Here is a 20,002-nt window from a genome sequence, read left to right as displayed (position 1 = left end):
ATTTTCATAATTCTCTGTGTGTGTAAAGTCTGCCAATGCGCATTGGGCCAGCGTGGTGAACTATTGGCCTAACCTCTCTCATGGTTAGAAATGGGAGGAGACTCGAGCTCAGCAGTGAGCCGAATATGGGTTGATAATGATGATGATGATGATATAAAATTTAAGTGTCTGTCTGATTTACAAATAAAATCTGTGTCTCACCAAGTGTTTATAGTTTTTACACGATACCAAAATGAACAAATAAGATTTTATTTAATTTTTATCTGGCTGTCTGTTTGATTATCTTCTTTTTGTCCTGGCTAATCCGAACGGCTGAACCGATTTTAATGGATCTTTCACTGAAAGATAGAGGAGGTTATTGTGCAATTTAGAGGCTCCTTTTTATTCCGGAGAAATCCATGCACGACTTATGAAAATCGAATTTAACGTGGACGAAGTCCACTAGTTTTTTAAAGCTATGCCGTTAATACCTTATTTTAATCCCGTAAAAATCCATGTATTTCCGAGATTTGCGAAAACCCGATGATTTTGATGGTATGAATGTTCGTTACTTTTTCACGCTTCGGCTACAAGATCGACTGAAATTTGAAGTAGAGATAGATTCTAGTTTGAATTAACACATAGGCTACTTTTTATCCTGGAAAATCCATGGTTTCTGAGGGATTTGTGAAAAACTATAATTCGTCGAAGTCGCGGGCGTCCGCTAGTAATCTATATGCCTTAGTAGGTGCTAACAAATATCCTTGGACGTATTTTCTACTGAAGCAACACACCAGTTTTAAATTCTAGGAGACTACATAAAACAAAAGCAGCGGTTAGCACACGTCCAGATCCTAGATAATCTAAGTTACGACGCGAGAGTGTAGAATGCCTGACACGAATGAAATGCACCTGCAAGATTCTACAACCCAATGATCCTTAACTTGGTTGAAATAAAGATCATTTTACAGCAAAATTTATCAAGGTTTTGTTAAATAATTAATTTTGGTGAAACTCAGGTGCTGAAAACACGAATACCTGCATAATAATAAATAGCTCGCGCTTGATAACCCCTCTAGCGCAGTTGCTAATGCCCAATTCATCATCATCATTAGTAACTCATATTTGGCTCACTGCTGAGCTCGAGTCTCCTCTTAGAATGAGAGGGGTTAGGCCAATAGTCCACCACGCTGGCCCAATGCGGATTGGCAGACTTCACACACGCAGAAAATTAAGGAAATTCTCTAGTATGCAGGTTTCCTCACGATGTTTTTCCTTCAACGTTTGAGACACGTGATATTTGATTTCCTAAAATGCACACAACTGAAAAGTTGTGTGCATGCCCCAGACCGACATTTCAGTGACAGTTGCACATGTAATTTTACTTACTGGAATTAATCCTCCGACTATAGTCTGGTATTGGTGGTGGTTGGCAAATCAAACCGCCAAGTGGTTATGCATTAAGGTACAATGTCGTATAGAAACCAGTAATGTCAGCCACTGACGATCAAGTAATCTCAAATGCCTGCAGCGCTAACAGCCGTAGCTAATTACTGCCATACTGGCAAATCAAACCGCCAAGTGGTTCTGCATTCAGGTACGATGTCGTATAGAAACCATTAAAGTCAGCCACTGACGATCGAGTTATCTCACATACCTGCAGCGCTGACGGCTTGACAACTGATAAAACTGATTGTGTGTTAGTTGTGATGTGCATGACATCATGGTGATCGCGACCAACACACGATCGGTTTTATCAGCTGTCAAGCCGTTAGCGATGCAGGGTTGTGACTTCACTTGATCGTCAGTGGCTAACATAACATCCTAATCCTGAGTCAGAAGTGTATATGATAGCAATTAAACAACATTTATTCTGAATTAGTGCAATATCATCCGAAACTACCATCACTTAAGATCAGGTGCGATCTCTGACAAACGTTATTAAATTTTATTTTAACACACTTTTATTAGCTTCACTTGTAACTAACTATGTATGTAAGAAAATTATGGAATCTTAATTTGACCCGATCTTCGATTAAGATGAAATTTTTGCACACGCTCTGAGTTCTGACGACAATACATGACTAGCTAAGAAACGTTATTACACATCCAATATGCTTTCCCCAAGATGCAGGACTGGGTGTTTGAAATCCACGCCCCTGATATGGATATTAAATGAAAGGGTTTGCTGTCAGGAATACGAACAAAAAAAACAGTCACGTGACTTAAATCCAATATGGCAGACATCCAAGATGGCGGACAGGCTATTTGAAATGCACCCCCAATGGATATTAAATGAAAGGGTTTGCTGTCAGGAATACGAAAAAACTCCATTCGTAATTTTTAGTGCGTGTTAAAAGCGTGTTTTTTAGTTTTTAAAAACTGTTATATTTTATCATTAAAATTAAACTGGAGATTGATTTGGATCATCCACATGTATTAGTTTAAGTTACTCCAGTATGAGTAGTAGATAGAAACGCCTAGCCACCTTTAAATAAAAACTGTTTTTAAAAAATATATTTTATTAAATATATAAACCAGCATTCTATTCCCTATTTTACTTTATTTTCTATTAAAAAAATATTACACTGTTTCACTAACAATTTTAGACTGCACTAAAATGGCAAAGTATATTTAGTCTCTTAAGAATTTCAAAGTTCAAGAATCTTCGAAGAATAAACAAGTTTTCTATTACTTGCAATAATTGTTTTCAAACTAAATTGCTTTTTGAAAGTATTCTGTTGTGTACTTTATTAATAGAACTACAAATCAAACGAAGATTGAAACAATGATTTACAGTAATTTTTTATTTTTTTTATTTTATTTTATATCATTATTAAGTGTAAATTATATGTAACTGACGGGTGCTCGCAGTTTTGCCTGCTTTTTAAATTTTCACAAATTCAGTGGAACTATGTACTTTTCGAGATAAAGAATATCTACTCGTACTACTTAAAGTACTAATATTATAAAGCTGGAGTTTTTTTATTTGTTTGTTTGCTTGAACGCGCTATTTCAAAAATTACTGGAATTACTGGTCCAATTTGAAAAATTCTTTCAGTGTTAGATAGCCCATTTATCGAGAAAGGCTATAGAATGTATATTATCCCCGTTTTCCTACGGGAACGGGAACCACGAAGCTGAAATCGGGCGGCGTCAGCAAGTTATATGTAATTGTCTGCCTTAGTCAAAATTTGCAATTATTTTAGTAAAATGGAAAATATAAACTTAAATAAATAGAAACATGCAAAAAAAATTTACATCAAAAACGAAGAAATTACAAACCTTTATCAAGTTGAAAAACCATCGTAGCATCAAACGTTATTCGATGTGAAAAAATATATCCGTCCTACCGGATATTACAAAACTCTGGGATGTTTTCTTTGTTTAGGACAGTATTATTTATAATATAGAATCCGTTCAGAATAATATTATCGCTTTTTCGGGTTTATATACCGAATGTATATATTTTTGCCATGTATTGCTTTTTTCGGGCTCCTATTTCGTAGATACCGGAAGTAGTGACATACAAAAGACAGTTAACTTTGTAAGAATCTTGTAAAGGAACGTAACATATTTCAAAAATAGGTTAATGTGTATTGAAAGTCTATTTTTGAAATATGTATAAGTTTTTAATTTCAATTTAAGCCCTATTGAATGTCTGTAATTTGTAATGCCAACAAATACGATAGGAAAATAGTCGTCGTCATCAACCCATATTCGGCTCACTGCTGAGCTCGAGTCTCCTCTCAGAATGAGAGGGGTTAGGCCAATAGTCCACCACGCTGGCCCAATGCGGATTGGCAGACTTCACACACGCAGAGAATTAAGATAATTCTCCGGTATGCAGGTTTCCTCACGATGTTTTCCTTCACCGATTGAGACACGTGATATTTAATTTCTTAAAATGCACACAACTAGGAAAATAGTGGTAGAACTCAATACTTGTGTCTTGTATATCTGTCTATTCGCACTTAACGTCTTTTGAATCTACAGATTTTTTTTTTATTTTATGATAACTTGTTGCGTTTTCTTGTAAAGTTAGTAAAAACTTCTAGTTTATTGACGTGACAACGTCTTATAATACGATGGAGCCGGCTGCACACTCGAAAAAAGATGACGTCATTCGTCGTGCCCTCGCTCTAGGGTTGCCAACTTTTTTTACAAGAAATAAAGTATATTTTTTGACGGCCTCCGTGGCGCAGTAGTATGCGCGGTGGATTTACAAGACGGAGGTCCTGGGTTCGATCCCCGGCTGGGCAGATTGAGATTTTCTTAATTTGTCCAGGTCTGGCTGGTGGGAGGCTTCGGCCGTGGCTAGTTACCGCCCTACCGGCAAAGACGTACCGCCAAGCGATTTAGCGTTCCGGTACGATGCTGTGTAGAAACCGAAAGGGGTGTGGATTTTCATCCTCCTCCTAACAAGTTAGCCCGCTTCCATCTAAGACTGCATCATCACTTACCATCGGGTGAGATTGTAGTCAAGGGCTAACTTGTAAAGAATAAAAAAAAAAAAAATTCTAGGTTAGGAAGATTATTAAACAGTATTTTAGAAAAACGAATATTTTCTTTTCAAAAATGCAACCATTCCGTCAGTATTTTCTTAGAACGTTATCACGTTCAACTAATTTCCGTAAACCGACCTTACAGACAACCGATTTTTTTTTAAAGTAAGAATCTACTTATCTGTTAAATGTTACGTTTAGCATTTAGCAGGCAGGTTAAATCTTTCGTTTCGTTGCCCTACCTACATATTCTTTTTCATCAGCCGTTCTGCCATTTTTTTTACCGTATTGATCCAATCCTCTCCATATTGGGCAGTCAAAATCCTATAATGATATATATTTTTTTATTCTTTACAAGTTAGCCCTTGACACACCTGACACAATACAATCTTACCTGATGGTAAGTGATGATGCAATTTAAGATGGATTAACAATGGATAACTTGTTAGGAGGAAGATGAAAATCGGTTTCTACACGACATCGTTCCGGAACGCTAAACCGCTTGGCGGTACGTCTTTGTCGATAGGGCGGTAACTAGCTACGGCCAAAGCCTCCCAGCAGCCAGACCTTTTTTTTTTTTACGTGGGGAAATCCTCATGGATACCTTCTCGCCACGGGAAGGCAAGAAGGTTATGTCGGAATTCAACCGACTAAAACCCCACGGTGTTCCGACTCGCCGCCTGATGACTGAGCTACGGGAACATTTCGTAAACTACCGCAACTCCCAGCAGCCAGACCTGGACCAATTAAGTAAACCTCAATCGATCCAGCCGGGGATCGAACCCAGGACCTCTGTCTAGTAAGTCCACTGTGCATACCACTGCGCCACGGAGGCCTTCAAAATCATAGACAAGGACAAGAACACAGTAATTAAAGTAAACGGATACCTCAAAGGATAACTGCTGGATTGGTCCAGCAGTTATCCTTTGAGGTATGGTATGCCGTGTTGGCACGGCAGTTACAATTACCGTTCGAAAATTCAACTCTCATTTCTAATAGGACAGACGAAGCCTTTGAGCTCTTAATTAAACAAATTGTACAAAACAAACATATCGAGTAATACCCCGGATAGAAAACCCCGGTTTTGTAGAATTATATAAACGCCATAACTTTTTCAATCTGAACTTCGGCAATTAAATTTACTGCCGACTTTGAACGTAACGTTTCAATAAACGTGGATCAGTTGATTTCCTCTCGTTTGTCTTTCGCTCAACCCTCAGTTATTATTATAATGTTCTTCTCTTAGAAACTGGAACATTAAAACAGGTGATTATAAATTATTAAAAAATGTAAAATTGTGTGATATATGAGTGTATTTGATATTATCAATGTAAGGTGCGGCGAGAAAAGAAACTCGAAGTTCACTAACACACCATTTTAATAATACAACTCTTGAAATATTATCACAAAACTGAAACTGTCTTATCCATGAAGCCACGTTTTTATACGATCCTTTTACATCCCAATAGGACGCAGGTGGCCTCGCTGGGTCTAGTAGACTCCGTAGATTCCCAGCTCTGTTTGTACAGTCTCCGGGCGATTTTTTTTAACGCATTTCTCAGTGACGAAAAAAAAATCGGTTGTCTGTAAAGTCGCTTTACTGACGATAGATGAACGTGACAACGTCATAAGAAAATTCTGATGGAATGGTTGCTTTTTTTTTAAAAGAAAATGTTCGTTTTTCTAAAATACTGTTTAGTAATCTTCATAGACCAGAATATACTTTATTTCTTGTAAAAAAAGTTGGCAACCCTAGAGTGAGAAAGGTGACGTCATGAACGACTCATGACGTCACCTTTTTTCGAGTGTGCAGCCGGCTCCATCGAATTATAAGACGTCTTCATAGACCAGAATATACTGTATTTCTTGTAAAAAAAGTTGGCAACCCTAGAGTGAGCGAACGACGCATGACGTCACCTTTTTTCGAGTGTGCAGCCGGCTCCATCGAATTATAAGACGTTGTCACTTCAATAAACTAGAAGTTTTTTATTTAACCTTAACTTTACAAGAAACATCAAGAAGTTTGGTTATCATAAAATAAAAAATAAAAAAATATTCTGTAGATTCAAAAGACGTTAAGTGTGAATAGACAGATATACAAGAAAGACACAAGTATTGAGTTCTACTAGGCAACCCTAGAGCGAGGGAACGACGCATGACGTCATCTTTTTTCGGATCGGTCGGCTCCATCGAATTATAAGACATTGTCACGTCAATAAATAAAAAAGCGTAGCTGTTGTCAACTCTAAGCTCTATATTATCCTTTCTTTAAAGCAAGAATATATACTCATTCCTGTGGGAACAGGTTATACTGTAACCTCACAAATAACGTGGTTTTATCTATTAGTAAGAGAAATTTCAAAATCAGTTCAGTAGATCCTGAAATTACAACCTGCATACCTACAACCTCACAAACTTTACTTTTTTATAATATTAGTACAGATTAATTCAGAATTTGACTCGGTGTTTTGACCTGAAACACAGATAATATAAACAGTTAAATTATTAGAGTGATCATCATCTCCTTACCCTTATCCTACTTAAGTGGGGTCGGAAAAATATGTCAATCTTTTCCATTCGTCTCTATTGCTCGTCAACTCATCATCCACTTCTTTTACAAACATGTCCTCTTTCACACAATCCAACCATCTCTTCTTTGGCCTTCCTCTCCTCTTATGTCCTTCCACTTGCACATTCAACATTTTTCTAGTAATATGACTTTCCTCCCTACGCATTACATGTCCATACCAAGCTAACCTTCTACTCCTCAATTTTTCTGTCACTGGCGCCACCTTCAGACTTCCTCTTATATACTCATTCCTTATTTTATCTATTCTTGTCACACCACACATCCATCTCAACATACGCATTTCGTTCACATGCATTCGTTTACTATCCGTCCCTTTCACCGCCCAACATTCTGATCCAATTATTAGAATAATATTATTTTCATATTACATAAATGTTAATTATGAATTCTAAACAAACTGAAAGGTCTACATATTGAGCAAACAATTTCTCCATCATCCATAAAATTTGAAAATAAACGCCCGCCGAGGGAAAATTTGTAATATTTTGACCCATTTTAAGCATACTGAGGTAATCTTCCGTAAATTCGTATAAATCTTTTTGGCACCGCCACAATATCGAGGCTGAAAATTCAATTAGGCATTTGTCGAACGGTTGAGCAACCGAGATACGGTTCGTGCGTGATCCGCTCGAGGCGGCACGTACAAAGGCACTTATTCTAACATTTTATACCTGAGGTACTGACTACTTAGTTCGTGTTTGCTACGGGGTGATTTACTTAGTGTCGCGTACTGATCGTGTTGAGAATTTGGTGATGTTACAGCCCGTGCCTAGGAGAGCACGCTAAACCGATACTAAAATACAAAATCACTATTAAAAATGTATAATTTTGAGTCCCCAAGCAAACGGGCTCCAGAGTGAGGAATCTCCTCACAATACGCGCTGTCTCAAGAATCACTGCATTCTGTATCCGAGTTTTTATCCAATGGTTAAGTGAAAGCTTCATAGGGTGTTGATTGAAGCTTTTCATTATAAGACCAATAACTGAAACAACTATAGGAACAATAATTGAATTGACTCAACATTCCACATGGCGGTAATCTCGTGAGCGAGGTCCAAGTATTTTGATACTTTTTCCTATTCGGCTTTAAACAGATTATCGTCATGTAGAACAGTAATATCAATAATTATTGATATTATTACTTATTCTGACAATTTATACCTGAGGTACTGACTACTTAGTTCGTGTTTGCTACGGGGAATGCGTTTTTACTTAGTGTTGCGTAGTAACTGGTCGTGTGTTGGTCGCGATGTCGACATCATGCCGATCGCGATCAGTTTTATCGGCTGTCAAGCTGTCGGCTGCAGGCATGTGAGCTTACTTGACCGTCAGTGGCTGACATAATGCAAACAATGCAGATTATTAGATCACTACCCGATCAAGCTTCGCTTGGACTCGATACGTACTTTTACAATCCTAAGAACCATTTCCTAACAATAACAAATGCAACAATTAAAGAATTAGCTAATTCAGGTACCTGCTTACATATAAATAAAATTGTACCGTCTGTCATATACATATCTATATTAATATTTTAAAGTTGAAGAGTTTGTTTGTTTGTTTGAACGCGATAATCTCAGGAACTACTTGTTCGATTGAAAAATTCTTTCAGTGTTAGTCGTAGATAGCCCATTTATCGAGGAAAGCTATAGGCTATATATTATCTCCGTATTTCTACGGGAACGGGAACCACGCAGGTGAGACCATGAGGCGTCAGTTAGTATTTAAATAAAGTTGTATGTAGTTTTCTGCGATTTTAAAATAATAAGTAGTGTTTTATCAAGTGATTAAAGTTATTTGCACAATATTAAATCACAGACGAGTTTTTAATTTTTGTCGGTCGGTCTTTAAGTGGTAAATAGAGGACGTTAATAAGTAACTTCTAAGTTACTTTTATGCCGGAAAATTATGTAGTTCCCGTAGGATTTCCTAAAAACCGAATTTCACGCGGACGAAGTCGCGGGCGTCCGCTAGTTGTAAACAATATTGCAGGTACGTGTTTAATGCGATCAGACACTTGTTGCATAATACCGTTTGCAAAAAACAAAACGCTTTGAGCAATATATAGGCTAATAGAAAACAGTAATGAATCAAAGGCTGGATGCGTTCAGGCAGCTCTCAACTGAACTCCTTTTATTTTTATTCCGACTTAGTTAGTTGGATCTGAAGAGAATTGAAATGAACGGAATTATTCTACGTGCACTAGTCTTTCTAACTGAATAGGTTAGGTTTAGGATATCTGGCTTTAACGACTTCTTTCAAAGCTTCAAAGTTCTACCGAGTTGCAAGTTTAACCAATTTTAGAACTAAATGATTATATGGCTTAAGTGATCATTATCATCACTATCAACCTATTTTAATTTTTATTTGGCATACACGGTTAATCTGTATACAAGAAAGAAATATGGAGCTCGCTCCTATATAATATATAATATATAATCGCTACACTGCTCCAATGCCGGTTGGCAGATTAGCGTCATGTGGAACAGTAATATCTATAATTATTGCACGGTGCAATAATTATTGATAAATAATTATTGCACCGTGCAATAATTATAGATATTACTGTGACGATAATCTGGTTAATGCCGAAAAGGAAAAAAGTATCAAAATACTTGGACCTCGCTTATGAGTTGAGTTTTTGAGAGATTGTTGAGTCATTTCAATTATTGTTCCGATAGTTGTTTCAGTCAACGGTCTTATAGTGAAAAGATTTGACCAACACCTTATGATGCTTTCACTTAACAAATGCAGTGATTCTTGAGACAGCGCATATTGTGAGGAGGTTCCTCAATCTGGAGCCCGGTTGCTTGGGCACTCAAATGTCCTGCAATGGAAGGGTTGATTTTTTTATACATTTTTAGTATTTTATTGAATTTTATTTTTATACTAGCAGACCCGGTCAAGCTTGGCTTTGACTTAGTGAACTTCTTCCCTATCCCTAGCCTATACTATTCCTACCCCTACCCTACCTCTACCCTACCCCTACCCTACCCTTAGGGATAAAAATTAGATGTTGGCCTATTCTCATAGATACCCGATAAGCACAAAAAATTTCATCAAAATCGGTCAAGCCGTTTCGGAGGAGTATGACAATGAAAACTGTGACACGAGAATTTTATATATTAGATATATATAGATATTACATAGAGGCCCATTTTGGGACATGTCCTTTGAGTGGGGCCCCATTTTTATTTGCACCAGGACCCTGGTTGCCTAGCTTCGCCACTGCGAGGACCTGGTGATCAGAATCTACAGACCACTGAGCCAACGAGGCAGAAACATTACAAAGTATTAATCCTGAGAGCGAACCTATTTTCTTCCACTTGAAAACTGACGCACCCTACGCCATTCAAAGGTTTTCTTTTCACACTTTTTATAAGCGTTCGTGCGACACTTCATTTATAATTCTGCTTAATACACTGGAGTTCGTACCAAATGAATTTGTAATGTCAAGATTAATGATACGCACTTCGCTCTACAAAGACGATACGAAGGTTTTTAAGTTTAGATACTTATTGCTTCTTTGTTCTTTTGTGACGAACTTCACAATTCTCAATTTGCAAGTCTTTTACTTTTTGTAGTTATAGAGCTATTTAAACCGAAGCTAAACTATGGAAATACTACCACTATGCTTTTTACTGCATATTTTGCATGTGAGCTGGTTTCTCGATTCAATTAGGGCACTTGATGCAACAACAGAGCTAAGATTCGCATAGTACAATATTTATTGGATCGGTGAGGCAGGCCAGACTATAAAGATATAGTGCCCGTGTCACTAAAATAATATAACTAAAATATCTCATCATCATCATCACCATTATCAACCCATATTCGGCTCACTGCTGAGCTCGAGTCTCCTGTCAGAATGAGAGGGGTTAGGCCAATAGTCCACCACGCTGGCCCAATGCGGATTGGCAGACTTCACACACGCAGAGAGTTAAGAAAATTCTCTTTTATGTGAGTTTTCCTACCTTCTTTTCCTCAAAGGTCACCGTTTGAGACACGTGATATTTAATTTCTTAAAATGCACATAACTGAAAAGTTGGAGGTGCATGCCCCAGACCGAATTCGAACCCACGCCCTCGGAATCGGAGGCAGAGGTCATATCCACTGGGCTATCAGGGCTCCACTAAATCTCTACTATCTATTAATTCTCAAATCTCTACATAGAGTCCTGGGTTCGATTCCCAGCACGGGTCAGTTTAGGATTTCATATAACTAGCGGACGTCCGCGACTTCGTCCGCGTGGAAATCAATGTAAACTTCTAAAGTGGTGAAATAGTCCACCACTTTAAGGGTTGAATTTTAAAAATTTTTGAATCCCATTATATTTCGTATTTTTTTATGATTTACGAAAAATTTTTAAAACTATAACTCTAAAAATGAAGGATTTTCCATACAAACTTTTAACCCCTATTTCACACCCTTTTCAGCCTATTTTGGCTATAAAAAGTATCCTATAACCTTTTCTGTAGGTCTTAAACCGTGCCAAGTTTCATTTGAATTAATTCAGTAGTTTCAGCGTGATGCCCGTATAACAAAAAAAAACACGGACAGACAGACAGACAAAATATCGAAAAAAATTTCAAAATATCTTCAACTAGCGGACGCCCGCGACTTCGTCCGCGTAAATTTCGATGTCAACTTTACTACTGTAAAGGGCAAATCTTATCTCCATAATATCCTTGTGATTATTAAATAATTTATTTTAATAAGGATTAAAGTTTAGTTGTATAAATAATGACGTAAACCTAAGTATATAAAATTAATAATTTTTAAAACACAAAAGGTACTATATCTGCTAATATATAGAAGATATATATATGGTGTCGCGGACTTTTTTGTAGAACTTTTAAAGATACATAAAGTCTTTATACATTAATTACAATTTTACACAATAGTTAAGGCAGCGCATGCGAATAAGTCTGTTTAAGAGGATTTTCAGTCCGACCTGTATGACAAAAACTGTGCTAATATATATGATATCAATATAAAATATAGCCTATAGCACTCCCCGATAATGTAGCATTCTACTGGTGAAAGAATTTTTAAAATCGGACCAGTAGTTCCGAAGATTACCCCATTTAAAAAATGTGACAAACTTACAAACTTTACCTCTGTATAATATTAGTATAGATGTACAGAATGTACAAAATGTACAGAAATCGTATAATAAGTATAGATCCTAGATGTTGCTGGTTTCCGTTATGCCACGCTAACGTTTGTTTTTACAAATGGTATTAGAAAAATCTCAAATTGCGAATAAATGTATAAAATTCGACCGGTTTTATTATAAGTATGGACTTCCCAAAACTATGTGTAGCAACAAACCCTATAAGATGCTATTTTTATCTTCTAGTTCTAGTTATCATCAGCGAAGTATTTAAAGGCAGCTATTATATCGCGCGCAAAACCACTATTACGGTTATTTGCTACCATTATGATAAATTATTGCCTTTGTGTACACCACTTACGGATACTTACTACCTAATCTACTGGAGTTGTTACTGCATGAATTTGTAATGTGAAGATTAATGATGTAGGCACACTTTGCTTTACCACGTGACTCGTGATAATTTGAGCCCACTTATCGATTGTCAATATTTTTATGGGCGTATGAATATTGTTCTTGTAAAGGTATTAATTGTCGTCGTCGTCGTCAACCCATATTCGGCTCACTGCTGAGCTCGAGTCTCCTCTCAGAATTAGAGGGGTTAGGCCAATAGTTCACCACGCTGGCCCAATGCGGATTGGCAGACTTCACACACACAGAGAATTAAGATAATTCTCTGATAAGCAGGTTTCCTCACGATGTTTTCCTTCACCGATTGAGACACGTGATATTTAATTTCTTAAAATGCACACAACTGAAAAGTTGGAGGTTCATGCCTCGGACCAGGTTCGAACCCACACCCTCCGGAATCGGAGGCAGAGGTCATATCCACTGGGCTATCACGGCTCTTGTGTATTAATTGTATAAGGTATTAATTGTATTAGGTAATTCTTGTATACGGTATTTTATGAAAGAATAGCGGATGCCCACGACTTCGTCACGTGGAATTCAGTTTTTCAAAAATCCCACGGGAACCATAGATTTTTCCGAGATAAAAAGTGGCCTATGTTAATCAGTAGTAGCAGCGTTAAAAAGTAACAAACGTCCAAACAAACAAACATCCATACAAGTTTAGCGATTATAATGAGACTAGCGGAATTCAGTTTTTCACAAATCCCACGGGAACCATAGATTTTTCCGGGAAGAAAAGTAGCCTATGTGTTAATCCAGAATAAAATCTATTTCCATTCCAAATGTCAGCCAGATCGCCAGCCGCAGCGCCAAGGACACACACACAAACTTTCGCCTTTATAGGTAATAACAGTGTGATTTGTACGTGGAAAGGGTAGTCGAGAACAACTTATCTTCAAACGCGGGTTTGTGTAGTGCAGTGGAAAGTATTATTGCATTAAATTTTAAGGCACTATGTCCAATCTCACTCTCTCTAAGAATGTACAGTACAAAAAAAAAAAAAAAATCAAAATCAAAAATCATTTATTTCATGTAGGCTCAGTTTACAAGCACTTTTGACACGTCAGTTGACTATTTGTAAAGATTCTACCACCGGTTCGGAAGGCAGGTTCTGCTGAGAAGATACCGGCAAGAAACTCAACAGTTGCTCTTTTGAAAAAGTCATACAGTATTATAATTTACAATTGATAACAATTACAATTTCTTATAGTTTTATTTCCTGTGTGAAGGTGGAAGCTGATCCAATGGCCTCCAAGCGCTTGTATCTTTAAGGAACTCATCAATGTTGTAGTTACCTCGACTAAGTAAATGTTTTTTAACACATTGCTTAAAGCTATGCATTGGCAGGTCCATCACAGTCTTGGGGATCTTGTTATAGAAGAGTACACCCAAACCTACAAAAGATTTTTTTACTCTTTGGAGACGATATGCAGAAATAACTAACTTATGCCCGTGTCTAGTAAGACGTGGGTTTAAATCTCCTTTTTGTTTGTACAAATTAATATTTTGTCTTACATAGACTATACTGTTATATATATATTGACAGGCTACTGTTAGTATACCTATTTCTTTAAACTTTTGACGAAGGGACTCGCGTGATTTTAATTGATATATTGCTCGAATTGCTCTTTTTTGAAGTACAAATATAGATTGTATATCGGCAGCCTTGCCCCACAATAAAATACCGTAAGACATTACGCTGTGAAAGTACGCAAAATAAACTAGCCTAGCTGTATCAACATCAGTGAACTGTCTTATTTTTCTCACTGCAAATGCCGCTGAGCTGAGTTTACCAGACAGTTTTTCTATATGAGTACAAGAATATAACATACCCTTCATTTGTGTTCACCAGGTAAGGCTAAGTAATATTAAATATTAATAAACAATGCAACTATATTGAACAATTAAATAAGTCGAGTAAAGTCGAAATCGTAAACTATGAAACAAACTTCATTATAAAGTTTCGTAGCTTTTATCATTATAAAATTTCGTAACCGATTTCCCGAAACTTATCTTATTGAAAAATTGACTGGCGAAATATATATTCTCAATACTCCAATATTAGAGGTATTGAAGAATACATATTTTATAATCCATCAATCGTTCTAAAAACAAATTCTCAACTCCGCACGCGCGTTATGAAATCCTTAATAACTTGAGGAATTTTTCGCAACACAAACAAAAGAGCTACAACTGATCCCTCAGCGCTTATTGATGTTACATTTGAGTAAATTTATTTGTCTAAGTTCAGATTGAAAAAGTTACAGCGGTCTCATAATTCCACAAAACAAGCTTCCGTGCCTGGAGCGCAATTGTTAGATATGTTGGCACAATTTGCCTAATGTAGCTTCTGACTGGAGCTCTAAATTTTCTACTACCCTCTGTAAAGTGATCTGACATATCTGTTAATGATTTTTATTGAGGTCTCACCGTACAAGTTAAGCTTTTTAATACTTTGAAATAGAAGGAGGTTCTATATTTAGCTATATTTTATGATTCTGAGTTTAGCTACATCTATATATAGTCACGCCAGTATATTTAAGTGGGCGGATAATTGTGCCTCGGAGTATATTAAAACTGTTATTTTTATTTAGAAAAACAAAAATTTGTCCGCCTGTCACAGATTTTAAAGAGTATCGAATTTCTCACAAGAAGCCTAAAGGTGTCCTGTAGTGGACATCCATCGGCTCATAATGATGATATTTTTTTTTAATTCCCCGTCATTTGTGTAAACGTACTCCAGTATTTTCCACTGTAGCAACATAATGGCTGTTCCGTAACCCGATAGCTTCTAACTAGACTCATATAAGTTAGGTGGCCCCAACAAATCTGTAGCCATTCCGCGCTTATTTATAAACCGTTTACAGTATGGCATCCGCAGTCCAGCTGCGGCAAATTTTAATCCGTTTTATGGCGCGCGCGAACTTGTTTCGCAGCCAATGTGGGGGGAAATCAGCTCGGTTTAATGAGTACCAAATAACGTTACACCCTGTATGTCGTGCCCTATTTGTGAACAACTTTTGAATAATGTTTTGGGATGAATTTGCAAGTGACTGACTGAGTAGGTAATACGTTTAGCAATACTTCACGTTTTAATGATAACTAGAAGACGATTAAAACCATCAAGCATTTTGAAGGTCTCATTGGCGCAGTGGTATGCTCGGTGGATTTACAAGACGGAGGTCCTGGGTTCGATCCCCGGCCTGGGCGATTTTCTTAATTGGTCTGGTCTGGCTGGTGGGAGGCTACCGCCGTGGCTAGTTACCACCCTTCCGACAAATACCGCCATGTGATTTAGCGTTCCAGTACAATGTTGTGTAGAAACCAAAAGGGGTGTGGATTATCATCGGCTTCTTCCTTCTTCTTAGTGCCAGCCCAAAGTAAATTTTAAAATGGAGCGAGATCCAATTATGGCGCCTCTCCTGTTTGCTCCTAATAATATGCAGATACCTATACCAAATTATGAGTGTAAAGTAAGAATGGAACGAAGATCTTGATCATAATCTGGGGAGACCAATTGAAAATCAGGCACAGTACCGTCTACGGTTGACTAGGATCATCATATAAGCGTTCTGTAGGATTTGGCTCCTGGAGCGACTGCTCCAGTTCCGTTCGCCGTACCAAGCTGGCCCTGACTGGCATATCACAATCGAAGAGCTTTTCCGCCTAGCCATGGACAAGACAAAGCTTAGAAAGCTGACCGCCGACCTTCAGTAATGGAGAGACACTTTAAGAAGAAGAAGACGATGTTCAGTTTGACTTACTAGGGAAAGTTGTTGACACATCGTCAAAAAATTCACTCTTTATTTGCTAAACAGTTTTCTTGCGTTGTTCCCCTGTTTCAATAGTGACTCAGTAGTAGCTATTTTCGTAAAAGCTCTATCTAGCCATGAGCGTACCTAACACCTTCGGTTATAAGTATTTCTACCACTATGAAGCACACCTGTTTGTCACTTGAAACGGTATTGCTGCCCGGTCATTTGATTGTCCGTTGACGATAATTTTTCATTCTAATAAATTTCTCAGAGAGCCGTGACAAAGAAAATGACCTCCGTCATCGATTCGGAGGGCGTAGGTTCGAATTCATACAAACTGTGAACTTAAACATCGTGAAGAAAACCTGCATACCTGTGATTGTTTTAATTATCTGCGTGTGTGAAGTCTGCCAATCCGCATTGGGCCAGCGTGGTGGACTATTAGCTCAGAAAACATATGAACAAGCCTATATTAGCCTAGTTCTCATACTGAGAGGAGACTCCTGCTCAACAGTGTGCCGAATATTAGTTGTTAACAATGAAACTACTCAGGCTAGATCAGCTCGTTTCGATCGACTACTTATAGGTAATAAAACTGATCGAATTCTATACATTTATTCACAATTTGAGATTTTACTTATACCATTTGTAACACCAAACGTTACCAAACATAACGGACGCCAGCGCCATCTAGAATATATACTTATAATAGGAATTCTGTACATTTTGTACACTCTGTACACTGAAGATAATTTGAAAATTTTGTTGGGGTGCATTATATAATCGATACTGAAGATTTTTTTCGATTTTTTGTCTGTCTGTCTGTCCGTGTCTTTTTGTTATTCGGGCATCATGCTGAAACTACTAAATGATACTTGGCACGGTTTAAGATCATAATACGGAGAGGTTATAGGACACTTTATTGCGAAAATAAAATAAAAAGGGGTATCATAAATCATAAAAAAATACGAAATATAATGGGATTAAAAAAATTTTAAAATTCAAACTTTAAAGTGGTGAAATAGGGCTTGAAAGTTTACATTGATTTCCACGCGGACGAAGTCGCGGGTGTCCGCTAGTAGTATAAATAACAGCTGTGTTATGATACTGTAAACATGAAGAAATAACACTCTAAATAAGCAACGTACAACGATTTAACATTGCGAAAATCAACACCAACATGACCAAGACTGCGTAAACAGAATGCAATTTAACACATTCATCCTTTCGAGTGTTCAATTCGTTTGTTAAAATAATAAAATGTTAATTACGATGTGGCTTAATTGAAATTGCTTTACATTCGTCAACAAAGATAGCAATCTGCCATCTCGTTAAATTTTAATCACTTAGCGCCTACAAATAGATTAAAACTTGTATCTACGGATAATTTAAAATTGGAACCTGTAAACAATGTCGATTAATTAAAAAACAAGCGAGCTGATAATTTAATCTTAAATCAATGAAATACCCAAATGATTATAAAAATTTGTAATCATAAACTGATACAGCGTCGGCATAATTTTATTTTTCACAAATCCCACGTGAACCATGGATTTTTCCGGGATGAAAAGTTATCTATTAAAAAAAACCGCATCAAAATCCGTTGCGCAGTTTTAAAGATTTAAGCATAAATAGGGATATAGCGTATAAAATATAGCCTATGTTAAACAGATATTATGTGGGTTTCTAATGGAGAAAATATTCATCAAATCGGTCCAGTAGGTCGAAGACTATTCAATGCAAACAAAGAAACAATCAAATTCTTCCTCTTTATAATATTAGGTAGTATACATTTATAGGATTTAACAAATAACCCAGACGTGTTCTTGTAAATCTTAAGCGAATACATGTTTATAACTCAATAGTTAAGTTACTAACATGGAACATAAATAAGACGAACAAATAAAAATACCATTCAACGTTAAAAACAAAATGCATTTTCTTCTATAAACAACAAGCACAAAATGCTTAAAGGTTGAGACGAAATCACGAAAGTTATAGTTGTTTTAGACAAAGAAATCGAACAATGTAGACAGTTTACTTGTTACTTGTTAGTCTTGCAGCCGGTCGTAAGTACAAATTAAAATTTACGCCGCATTAAACGCAGACTCTCTTAGCAAGATTAAATATAACTTTTAAATGAGACAAGCTATCAAACTCCGTGATTTCAGAATTACGAGGGAACAAAAGTCTGATGTAGCGTTTTTCGAATACACTTTTTTGAAATGTATTATTCAATTTTGCTAGACGACTTTTAACTTATACCTTAAGTTAGAATGTACTTTAGTTAATTTCATCTATACATATAAAAATCAATGCTACTTGTGGTAGTAATTTTATAACTTGAGAATTTTATAACTTTAGGGTAGGGGTAGGGGTACAACAAATGAATTATGATTTTCAAAACACAAAAGCATGAGTAAATAGCTGTATAAATTAGAAATTGGAATTCCTGACCACAGAAAAGATATTTGAGATCAAAATGGTCGGTAGGTACAACAAAATGCCAATTTCATATGTAATAAATATAAATATAAAATTTGATATGAGTCAACTACCCTATTAATACATATTCACACAATGAAATAAAAAAACATAATTATAGTAGAAGCATGCTAACTAGATAGTGCCATAAAATAAGACGTTATTTTTGTTCATGGTGTTTGAATTTTCATTCAAGATGTCTATGTCCAATAGTGGATATCCATCTGCTGATAATGATGATGACAAATGATGACTAAGTTATACAATTGTAATTAAACAATTTAGATAATATTACTTTTAATATGCACATGGAAAGAAGTTAATCTAAAGCGTATTGCGTAGATATATATAATACAAATAAAACCTTTGATTGGCTGCTAAAATTTCGTTCTACCATCTGATATTATGTAGGTCAATCAAGTGGTTCCCTCGGGTAAAACAACAGTTTCGGCGCTAGCGTAGTAAAATATAACAAAGATTTATTAGCAATAATGTGATTTGTGGATTCCGTTTCTTATTTATGATCACGTTGTGCGTGTATTTGAGAGCAATGTAACGAAGTAGTAGTCGTCATTAATGTGTGATATTGGTTTAATGTATATAGACACTAGCGGATGCCCGCGACTTCGTCCGCGTGAAACTCGATGTAAACTTTCAACTACCGCTACCCTACCCCTACCCTACCCCTACCCTACCCCTACCCTACCCCTACCCCTACCCTACCCCCACCCTACCCCCACCCTACCCCTACCCTACCCCTACCCTACCCCTACCCTACCCCTACCCTACTCCTACCCTACCCTTACCCCAACCCTACCCCTACCCTACCCTACCCCTACCCTACCCCTACCCTACCCCTACCCCGTTTTCTAATTATTATTAATATGAACTTTATACAATAACAATAAAGCTCAAATTGACTACGTTTTAGTTACAAATCATTTGTATGTATAGTTTTTAATTAACAAATAAAATATAAGGGTTGATCGTAGAGAGGTGAAAATTTAGGGTTGTATGTATTTTTGTATGCTGTGTCATAAAAAAATAAAAACAAAAAATTTTGCCTAAAAAATAAAAAAAAAAATTTAGGGGTGGACTACCCTTAACATTTAGGGGTTTGAAAAATAGATGTTGGCCGATTCTCAGACCTACTAAATATGCA

The sequence above is a fragment of the Bicyclus anynana genome, chromosome 14, assembly GCF_947172395.1.
Source record: "Bicyclus anynana chromosome 14, ilBicAnyn1.1, whole genome shotgun sequence".
Classification (NCBI taxonomy): domain Eukaryota; kingdom Metazoa; phylum Arthropoda; class Insecta; order Lepidoptera; family Nymphalidae; genus Bicyclus; species Bicyclus anynana.
This window is presented reverse-complemented; position numbering follows the sequence as displayed.